The 8,541-nt window shown below is 56.3% G+C and overlaps 1 pseudogene; it reads right to left on the bottom strand.

Moving 5' to 3' along the window:
* Positions 1 to 3,552: 3,552 nt before the first annotated feature.
* LOC147970683 (uncharacterized) lies at positions 3,553 to 4,340 on the bottom strand (annotated as a pseudogene).
* Positions 4,341 to 8,541: the final 4,201 nt, after the last annotated feature.

Here is an 8,541-nt window from a genome sequence, read left to right as displayed (position 1 = left end):
AGGGACTTGAGTGTGGCCTCCTACTGGATTGATACCTTGGTTCTCAAAAACTGAGGGAAATACTTACGCTACTCTACTGCATCATCCTTTCCTCTTGGGGGAAATCCAACGCAAGCTCAAGATGTAGCAGAGCCTCATCAGGATCAGCGTCCGTCCCAGGGGCGCCTCCATCCATCGCATAAGAAGGCGCGCCCGGCAAGGAGTGCCCACTTGGAGGCGTGCTTCACGGCACGTGTCCCTCAGGAGAGCACCTGGCAAGGAGTGCCCACCACTCAGGAGTTCAGCACCAAGACAACTCAGGAGCTGCAAGATGCAAGAGCCATGCACGGCGACGGCCGTTCCCGAGGCATAGCTCCCCATCCTGGCGAGGATGCTAGGCTGCGTGTCTGCGTGGATGTCCCGGGGCTCAACAGGGCCGCGTCTCAGGAGCGCTTCTGGCCTTTGCGTGTGGGCCGCTGCAAGGGCCAGCCACACAGCTACGTTTGCATGCCCTTCGGCTTGCCGAGCCTGGCGTCAGCCTATCACAACAACATGCGGTGCATCCTGGCGGATCAGGAGGCCAGGTACCATGCCGTACTGGAGGAAATGGAGACGGTCTTCAGGGAACCTCCCGAGCCCCTAGAGCCTCCCGAGGCTCAGGGCTCCGGTGGCTCATGAAGAGTCATTTCTTCGATGCACTCCTGCAGCTGCACCAACTCTACTTCGTCTGCAGAACCATGTGACATCTTCCAAGCTTGTTTAGCTGAGCGCCCCTCGGGCTGCATTATTCCCAGGACGTGTGGGTCTGTCCCTGCAGCATGTACCCTCTTGCTTATGTATTTAGCCTACCTTGCTAGGGGCGCCCCTCGGGCTGCATCATCCCCAAGCCGCTCGGGCCGGACCCAGTGGCATGTATCTTCCTGCATTTACCCAAGTCGATTTGCCTTCCCTGCTTAACCTGCCTACGGTTATCGCCTGCTCGACTGCCACCCGCCACGGGTCCATTCACCCCGTGCAATTCGCTTGCGCGTTAAAGGGGGGCTCCTGAGCATCACGACTCAGGAGCTCTTACTGGCTCTCCAGCCCTCACCCCCTGGCCTTGACCACGGCATCGCGACCTGGCATACCAGCGGCGGCTAAGCTCGCTCGAGGGCCGGGACCTGAGGACATAGAGTGCTTGCACCTAACTTCCTTGCAAGAACACACAGTCACCAAGACTCAAGACCAGGTGCAACCCGCCTTGTGGTAGGGCCTCGTGAGTCCCGCACTGGCTCACGAGTTCCCAGATACACCTCGCAGCCCTGTCGTGCAAGCCACGTGTTAGGGCGGGGCTGTACACGCCCCGGGGGCTCCTCCCGGAGGGGGCCCCCATCCCACGCACAAGTGGAAGCAACGTGCTCCGCGCTGGCCGTTGACATTGCCGAGGAGCGGCTATGCCCGTGCACAAGCGGAAGCACTATGCTCCGTGCTGGTGATAAACAACTGAGGGCGGACCCACGGTCGTACCAACCTCAGGGAGCCCAGAGCTCAGCGTCCGGCCTCACCGCAATGCCTCCCCTTGGGAGAGCCGCGCGAGGGGGCTGCGCTTGCGTCACACCCAAGTGCACGCCACCCAACCAGGTCTCTCGGACTTGGGCGTCACACGCCCCTCCTGAGGCCTCGGCGAGGGCAGGTATGGAAATTGTTTGCACGTCAAGGGGGACTCCTGAGCATCGTGACTCAGGAGCCTAACTGGTCACGTAGCCCCTCACTCCTTGGTCCGTCCTGGTCTTCGGTCGGCCCAATGGCGGTTGAGGTATGCGCCGGGCCGGGCTCTGCCGACGTAGAACATTAATCTATCCTCGCGAACTCTCCCTATAGGCTATTTGCGCATCAAGGGGGACTCCTGAGCATCGCAACTCAGGAGCCTAACTGGTCACGTAGCCCCTCACTCATTGGTCCATCCTAGTCTCCGGTCGTCCCAATGGCGGTTGAGGTATGCACGGGGACAGGGTCTGCCGATGCAGAACGCAAAGCAAATAGGAAGCAAATCGCAAAATCTCGAAGCAAATATTACAAACACATTGTCCTCGCGATATCAAATGAAAAGTCTAAATGCCTCCACGAGGCCTAATGCATGTTGCAGGAACAAAATAGGAGAATAGCCGCAGGTCACCCACGGACGCCGCCATCACCTGCGGAAGGTGCTATTTAATGAGCAATGTTGTCTTCACCTTCACCACCAGCTGCAGGATCGGCGACATCACCGAACAGAGGAGCAGAGACAAAGCCGCGGAACTTCTTCAACAAGGCCTCCACCTGACCTTGCATGGCTGCGGTGGCGGCCTCATATTGATCTTCAACCACAGGCTCCAGAAGCTCGTCAAGACAAGCATTTGGGTCGCGAAGGTGCAGGTGGCTGAAGACGCGGGTCAATGTAGCTGAAGACAGGACGTGAGCTTCCACCTCCGCCATGGGGCCAACACCGCCAACGACTTCCTCGAGCGCCTTCACCAAGAGAGGAAGCAACCGGGCAGGGCCGTCCTCATCAGTGGCCAGCGACTTCTCCAGGCCGTGCTCGTAGAGCGTCTTTAGTGCCTTGTGGGATCTCTTCTCGAGATCGGCAAAGTCCGCGCGGTCTTTGGTCAGGACTCGCGCCGCAGCGTCGAGATCGGCCTCCCTCGCCTTCGCCTTCTGCTCTAGCTCTTCCAACCAGTTGCGCTCGGCGTCCTGCCACCGCCCCAACTCTGCCAGCTCAGCATCATGGTTCTTGATGGTGTCCTCCCGGCCCTTCAGTTCCTCCTCCTTCGCTTGGTGGCAGCGTGCTTCTTCGGCGTGCTTATCGCGCAGGCTCTGCAACTCGTCCTCCAGCACCTGGCAGCGGTCATGGGCAGCCTTGGCGTCTTTCAACGCCATCTCACGATCGGCTGCGGCATTGGCGGCACTCTGCTTCTCCTTCTCAGAAGCTGCAGCGGCCTGGCCCAGCGCCGCGCGAACCGCCAAGTCAGAGTGGAGCCAGCCTAAGGCCAGCTCCAGGCGCCCGGCCACAAGGCGTGGGTCCACGCCTAGGAGATCCGCCTGCAGCTGGGTCATCTCCTAAAGAGCATGTTCCAGAGCAGCAGCAGGAATAGAAGAACCTAGGAGTGGAGGTGCAACAGTGGGAAGAGGCGACATCATCACCAGGGCATGGGAGATCGCGGGTTCCAGAGTAGCTGGGACCTCATCAGCCGCGTCAGGCGCCAGCACTTCCGGAGCCAGCGGGGCCATGGGGGCTGATTCCACGCGGCGATGTTCCTCTTGGCCTCGCGAGGACGACCGGGCTGGGGAGATGCGGGCGCTGGTGCCCCCTTTCTTTGCAGAGGGAGGCACAGCCACCGCATCCTCCCTCCTCTTCTTCGCAGAAGACATCGGCCTGATCAACCAAGGGCTAGCATCAAGAAATGACGAGTACAAACAGGGACAAGGTGAAGCTTGAGACACTTACTGATCCACCGCAACGTACTTCCGCTTGGGGATCTTGAAGCCTGACAACATTGGGACGGAGGCGGCATCACGAAGCACCAATGATGACCTTCCCCTCGTCGGGATGGGGGGCTACTCCCTCTCCCCTTGGTGGGCGTCGGCCTCGGCATCATCAGGAAGGGCGCGGAGCATCTCGGACTTTCTCAGAGGGGAAGTCTCCCCCACCTCTTCCAGAGTCTTCTCCAGGTCCACCTCCTCTTCCCCTTCCCCGCGGGATTCGTCAGAAGACACCTCAACTGGTTTTGGTGCCGCAGGGGCTCCCGGGAGCGCCAGCGGCACCAGCCCACACGCATCAAAGGTCGGCCTGGAGGCGACGAGTTCCTCCCGATCCCTGCGTTGGAACAAGGGGGCGAAGGCGCTTGGTGGGTACTCCTGGTTTTCCCCAACTATGAGGCGCAGGACGGCGCCCAATTCATCGTCAGGCAGGGCCCCCGGCCTCAGGCGGGTCTTGTTTCCCTCTTCTTCAAGCTCCCACAGGGGGCGTGCGCGCGCTTGGAGCGGGGCAACTCGCAGCATCAAGAACTCCCTCAGAAGCATGACCCCCGTCACCTTGGCCGCCCGCGGGTTGCCTGGTTCAAGTCGGTCACCATCTGCCCCAACACTAACGATACCCGCTCATCGGCAAGCACCGCCTTGGACCACCCCCCATTGGAAGAGGGCCCCACCGTCGGCAACACCAGACGCGGATCGGCGCGCTTGGCATCCATCATGACCCATTTGGATCGAATGTTGTCGGCCCTCTTCCCGGTGCTCGAGATCGAGTTGGCCTTTCCGGACACAACGAAGTTAGCGCATTCGGAGACGTGACCCTCGCTGACATGGAGGAAGAAGAAATGGCGCAGGAGCGCCACGGATGGCATCACGCCCAGGTACGCCTCACAGTAGTAGGCGAAGATGGACAAGAGGAGGATGGAGTTGGGATGGAGGTGCAACGCCTGCAGCCCGTAGTGGTCGAGGACTTCATAAAAGAAATCAGAGAAGGGAGGAACCAACCCAATGGCGACACTGCTCGCGAAGAAGGGGAAGAAGGTGCTTTCCTCGGGCTCCGACACGTCGGAGGCAAGCCGGAGCTCGGTCTCCCCCCACTCATTGCTCTCGCCAGCTATCACCAGGCGCACGGAGGCAAGGCTCTTCTCCATGACAGTGGGTGTCTCGAGGGCTGGCTCATACCAAGCCGGTGCTGAGGGAGTCTTGACCTTGTGCGGCGCCATGGATCGCAGATGCAGGATGAGATTGGAGCGGATCTGGAGGTAGCGGCGGCAAAGAGCAAGAAAGGGGATCTGGAGCAAGGCGAGAAAGAAGCAATGAAGGCAAGTGCTGCCCGTGCCATCCTTTTGTCAGGTCAAGCAGTTGCCGAGGCAACATGGGGAAGCGGAGATGCCCATGTCCAATCAACCGCCACGCGTCAACCGAGGCCGCAGACTTTTGGGGCCCGCGATACTCCGTACTTGACTCTTGGCTTCGCCATGAAGCCAAGCCCGAGCGCACCTTGGGCCTGGGGGCTGCTGTCGGCGTTCTGGGAACGGGGATCCCTAGACTTGCCTGCCTACGGCCCACGGTGTTTCTAAGCCAGCAGGCTGTACGGCCTATCTTCACCAACAAGGCATCCAAGACCCTCGCGAGGGGCCAAGCCTCGCGAGGCGGATGGTGCAAGACCTCCTCAGGAGTGGCCTAGTCAAGCAAGCTTACGAGGAGCGGAGATATCAAGGCGAGGCAAACCTCAAGAGGCTCTCATGACGTGAGCCATGACGATCGACACCTGGCGGGCGCCAGGCGGGTGCCAGCGCGCCAGCGTCCTTGTTTCCTCTTTGGTGCTAAGAGAGCAGGCGCAGGCGAAGTGTACCGAGGCATCAGGCAAAGGTTTCCATATCGGTGCAACGAGACCAAGACCAGAAGGACGGCAAGATGGAGGTCATCGTGGAGCCCAAGACGGCGTCACCACCAGAGCCTTTCGCAGGCGAAGACCACTTTTGTCAGGATAGCTTGTACTAGCTATCCCCCTTCGAATTTGCCCGCCGTTGTTGGCTCCCTTCCCGCTCAATATTTGGGAAGAGGATCAGGGCCTATATAAGTAGAGCTAGCCACCACCGCAGAGGGGAGAGATCACTCTCACCCGCACGAGTTAGCCAAGCACAAGAACACCTCAACCTTAGGAGGCTGTTATTCCCCTTGTACTGTTCATCATCAGCCCTAGGGCAATCCACCACCAGCACACTGGAGTAGGGTATTACACCACAACGGTGGCCCAAACCAGTATAAATTTTGTGTCTTTCCGTGTTGCGAGTTCGTCGAGTTCGTTCGCGAGATCTTAGCGAGCTAGGGCGTAGATTGGTAGGAGGGAAAGACTTCGCGCGCACCCCAGTGTTCGAACCTTAAGGGTTTGCCGGAACCCCACATCCGACAATGATTTCAGCCCGTTGTAACTTCTGGCCCATGTATGGCCCATGACGTATTCGGCCGATATGAGTCCCTTTGTAACTCTTGGCCCATTAACGGCCCGTGGTGAAACCGGCCCGTAATGAACAGTGTATCGCTTTATACCCATTAGCGGCCCATTATTCCATTGGGTCGTTTACAGCCCGTGTTACCTTTCGGCCTTCTCAGGGCCCATTTATTCTTGGGCTCATTTCCAACATTCGGTTACTTACGGCCCGTTACTGGCCTTTTCTGCTTGTGGGCCAAATTCAGCCCATGGATACAGTCGGCCCGTTTGTGGCCCGTTAATCTGTTGGGCCATTTTCATAGCATCATTAAATACGGCCTATTAACAGCCCATTATGGTCAGCCCATAAAACGTATGATTTCCACTCTAGCCCGTTTGCGGCCCCTTATACGGCCGTACAAGGCCCATAGATGAGACGGCCTGTACAAGGCCCATTGATCCGACGACCCATAGAAGGCACATTGATCCGATGACCCATAGAAGGCCAATGTATCCGACGGCCCATAGAAGGCCCATGGATCCGACAGCCGATAGAAGGCCCATGGATCCGACAGCCCATAGAAGGCCCACCGATCCGACGGCCATAGAAGGCCATGGATCGTCTGTCCCGTAGATGGCCCATGGATCGTACAGCCTGTGGAGGGCCATGGTCACTACAACGTTTGGGCGAGTTGGCCCCCGTTTGAACGATATAGCATATTCAAAGAATTATCCTACTCCATACTATCACCTCTAAAAAACATACACTACACAATAAAGAGACTAAGGCATAGAAACGTAGAATAATCCTACACTACACAATAAAAAAATTATAGCCAATTATACCCACTGGTCATTATGGTTCGGCACCAGTGATAATAAAGCATACACAAACAGCAAATTACATACACTGGGCAAATACAGCTCCTACATCATGGACGCGCATCAACATAACTTACCATTTGAACTATAATCTCTTCAGAAAATAGGTTGGCCGGATTTAAATAGCACAAATTTCAGTCTACAAAATCTCCAATTCCTTCGTTGTTACCTTAGTGTCTTGTTTCATTTTTGTGACTCCTGCATCTAATACCTGCATGTCCAATCTCAACTTGTTGATTGTACATTGAGAATCATGTACATGTTGTCTTGCCACCTCTAGTTAATGCTCGAGAACATCAGCACATTCCAATTCCAATCCATAATCATTCAGTAACGGCCATGCCGAACTGCTCGCAGATCTTTGTGTTGATGTCACTTCATCCTGAAATGTTTTTGTAAGTACACATGACTAGGGCAAAAATATAGTTGCAACAGTGAAGTGAGCAAGACAGACTATTTTGTACATGGCAAAACAAGACTAACAATAGTGTTACACGTCATGAAGCATAAGAAAGTGATATTCTAAAAATTATAAAAAAGGTAGTCTATGCAGCCTGCATACAGAAATCTCTCTTAGGTCACTAGAGGAGCATGATGTTGGGGCCCAATCCAAAACATAGACAAGTTACAAATTTAGACAGCACATTGCGTAGAAGTAAGCAAGCAGTTGGCCATTCTGTAGCTCAATTAAAGTCTTAGGGAGCATAATGAACAGCAGGGGGTTTCATACAAACATACTACAGCAAGCAAAACTATGCAATCATTAGCCTAGTATAAACTAGATTGTGAGCCTCACTACTGGAATCAGCTACTTTGCCATCTGCTAGCTCTTTGCCGTCAGCTAGCAGACGGCAAAGAAGCTCTTTGCCGTCAGCTAGCAGACGGCAAAGAAGCTCTTTGCCGTCAGCTAGCAGACGGCAAAGAAGCTGATGAAAAAGAACTGGCTGATGAAAAAGACCTAATTTGCCATCAGCCAGTTCTTTGCCGTCGGCTAGCAGACGGCAAAGATTCGTTACCGTCAGCTAGCGGACGGCAAAGAGGGAGGGGCCCCACTGACGAGCTGCTAAAAAAACCTAACGGCCCCCCTCTTTGCCGTCCGCTAGCGGACAGCAAAGAGCAAAAAGGCGGACGGCAAAGGGTGGCGGATGGCAAAGAGGGAGGGCCCCACTAACGTTAATGGCCGCCCCATCCCGCCCCTCTCTCTCTCTTTCTCTCCCCAGTTACTCGCCGCCGCCCCATCGCCCCACCACCCCGCCGCCGCCCCGTCGCCCCCCCCCCGCCCCATCGCCCCACCACCCCGCCGCCGCCCCGGTGCCCCCTCGCCCCGTCGCCCCCGCCGCCCCCGCCGCCCTGCCGTCTGGACGCCGCCACGCCCCGGCGCCCCGGCACCCCCGCGCCCCGCCGCCCCGACCGGGCCCGGCCCCGTCGCCACTACCGCCGCCCCAGGCCGCCCCGCCACCCTCCTCCACCCAGGTGAGCTCTCTGCCTCCTTTTTTTCCTTTTTTTGGTTTTTTAGTTTTAGGTTTATGTTTAGTTTAGATTTAGTTTTAGTTTTAGTTTTAGGATTAGTTTTAGGTTTATAGATTTAGTTTTAGTTTAGTTTTAGGTTTAGATTTAGTTTTTTCCTTTTTCTGTTTTTTTAGTTTTAGGTTTAGTTTAGTTTTAGGAAAGATGAAGAAGAGAAAAAGAGGAGAGGAGAAGAAGAAGAAGAAGAAGAAGAAGAAGAAGAGGAGGAGGAGAAGAAAAAAGAAGAAGAG

This window comes from Triticum urartu, chromosome 5A (assembly GCF_056163025.1).
Source record: "Triticum urartu cultivar PI428250 chromosome 5A, HENAU_Tu73, whole genome shotgun sequence".
In the NCBI taxonomy this organism is placed as follows: Eukaryota; Viridiplantae; Streptophyta; class Magnoliopsida; order Poales; family Poaceae; genus Triticum; species Triticum urartu.
The sequence above is the reverse complement of the archived record's forward strand: the minus strand, read 5'-3'. Positions and strand labels throughout refer to the sequence as shown.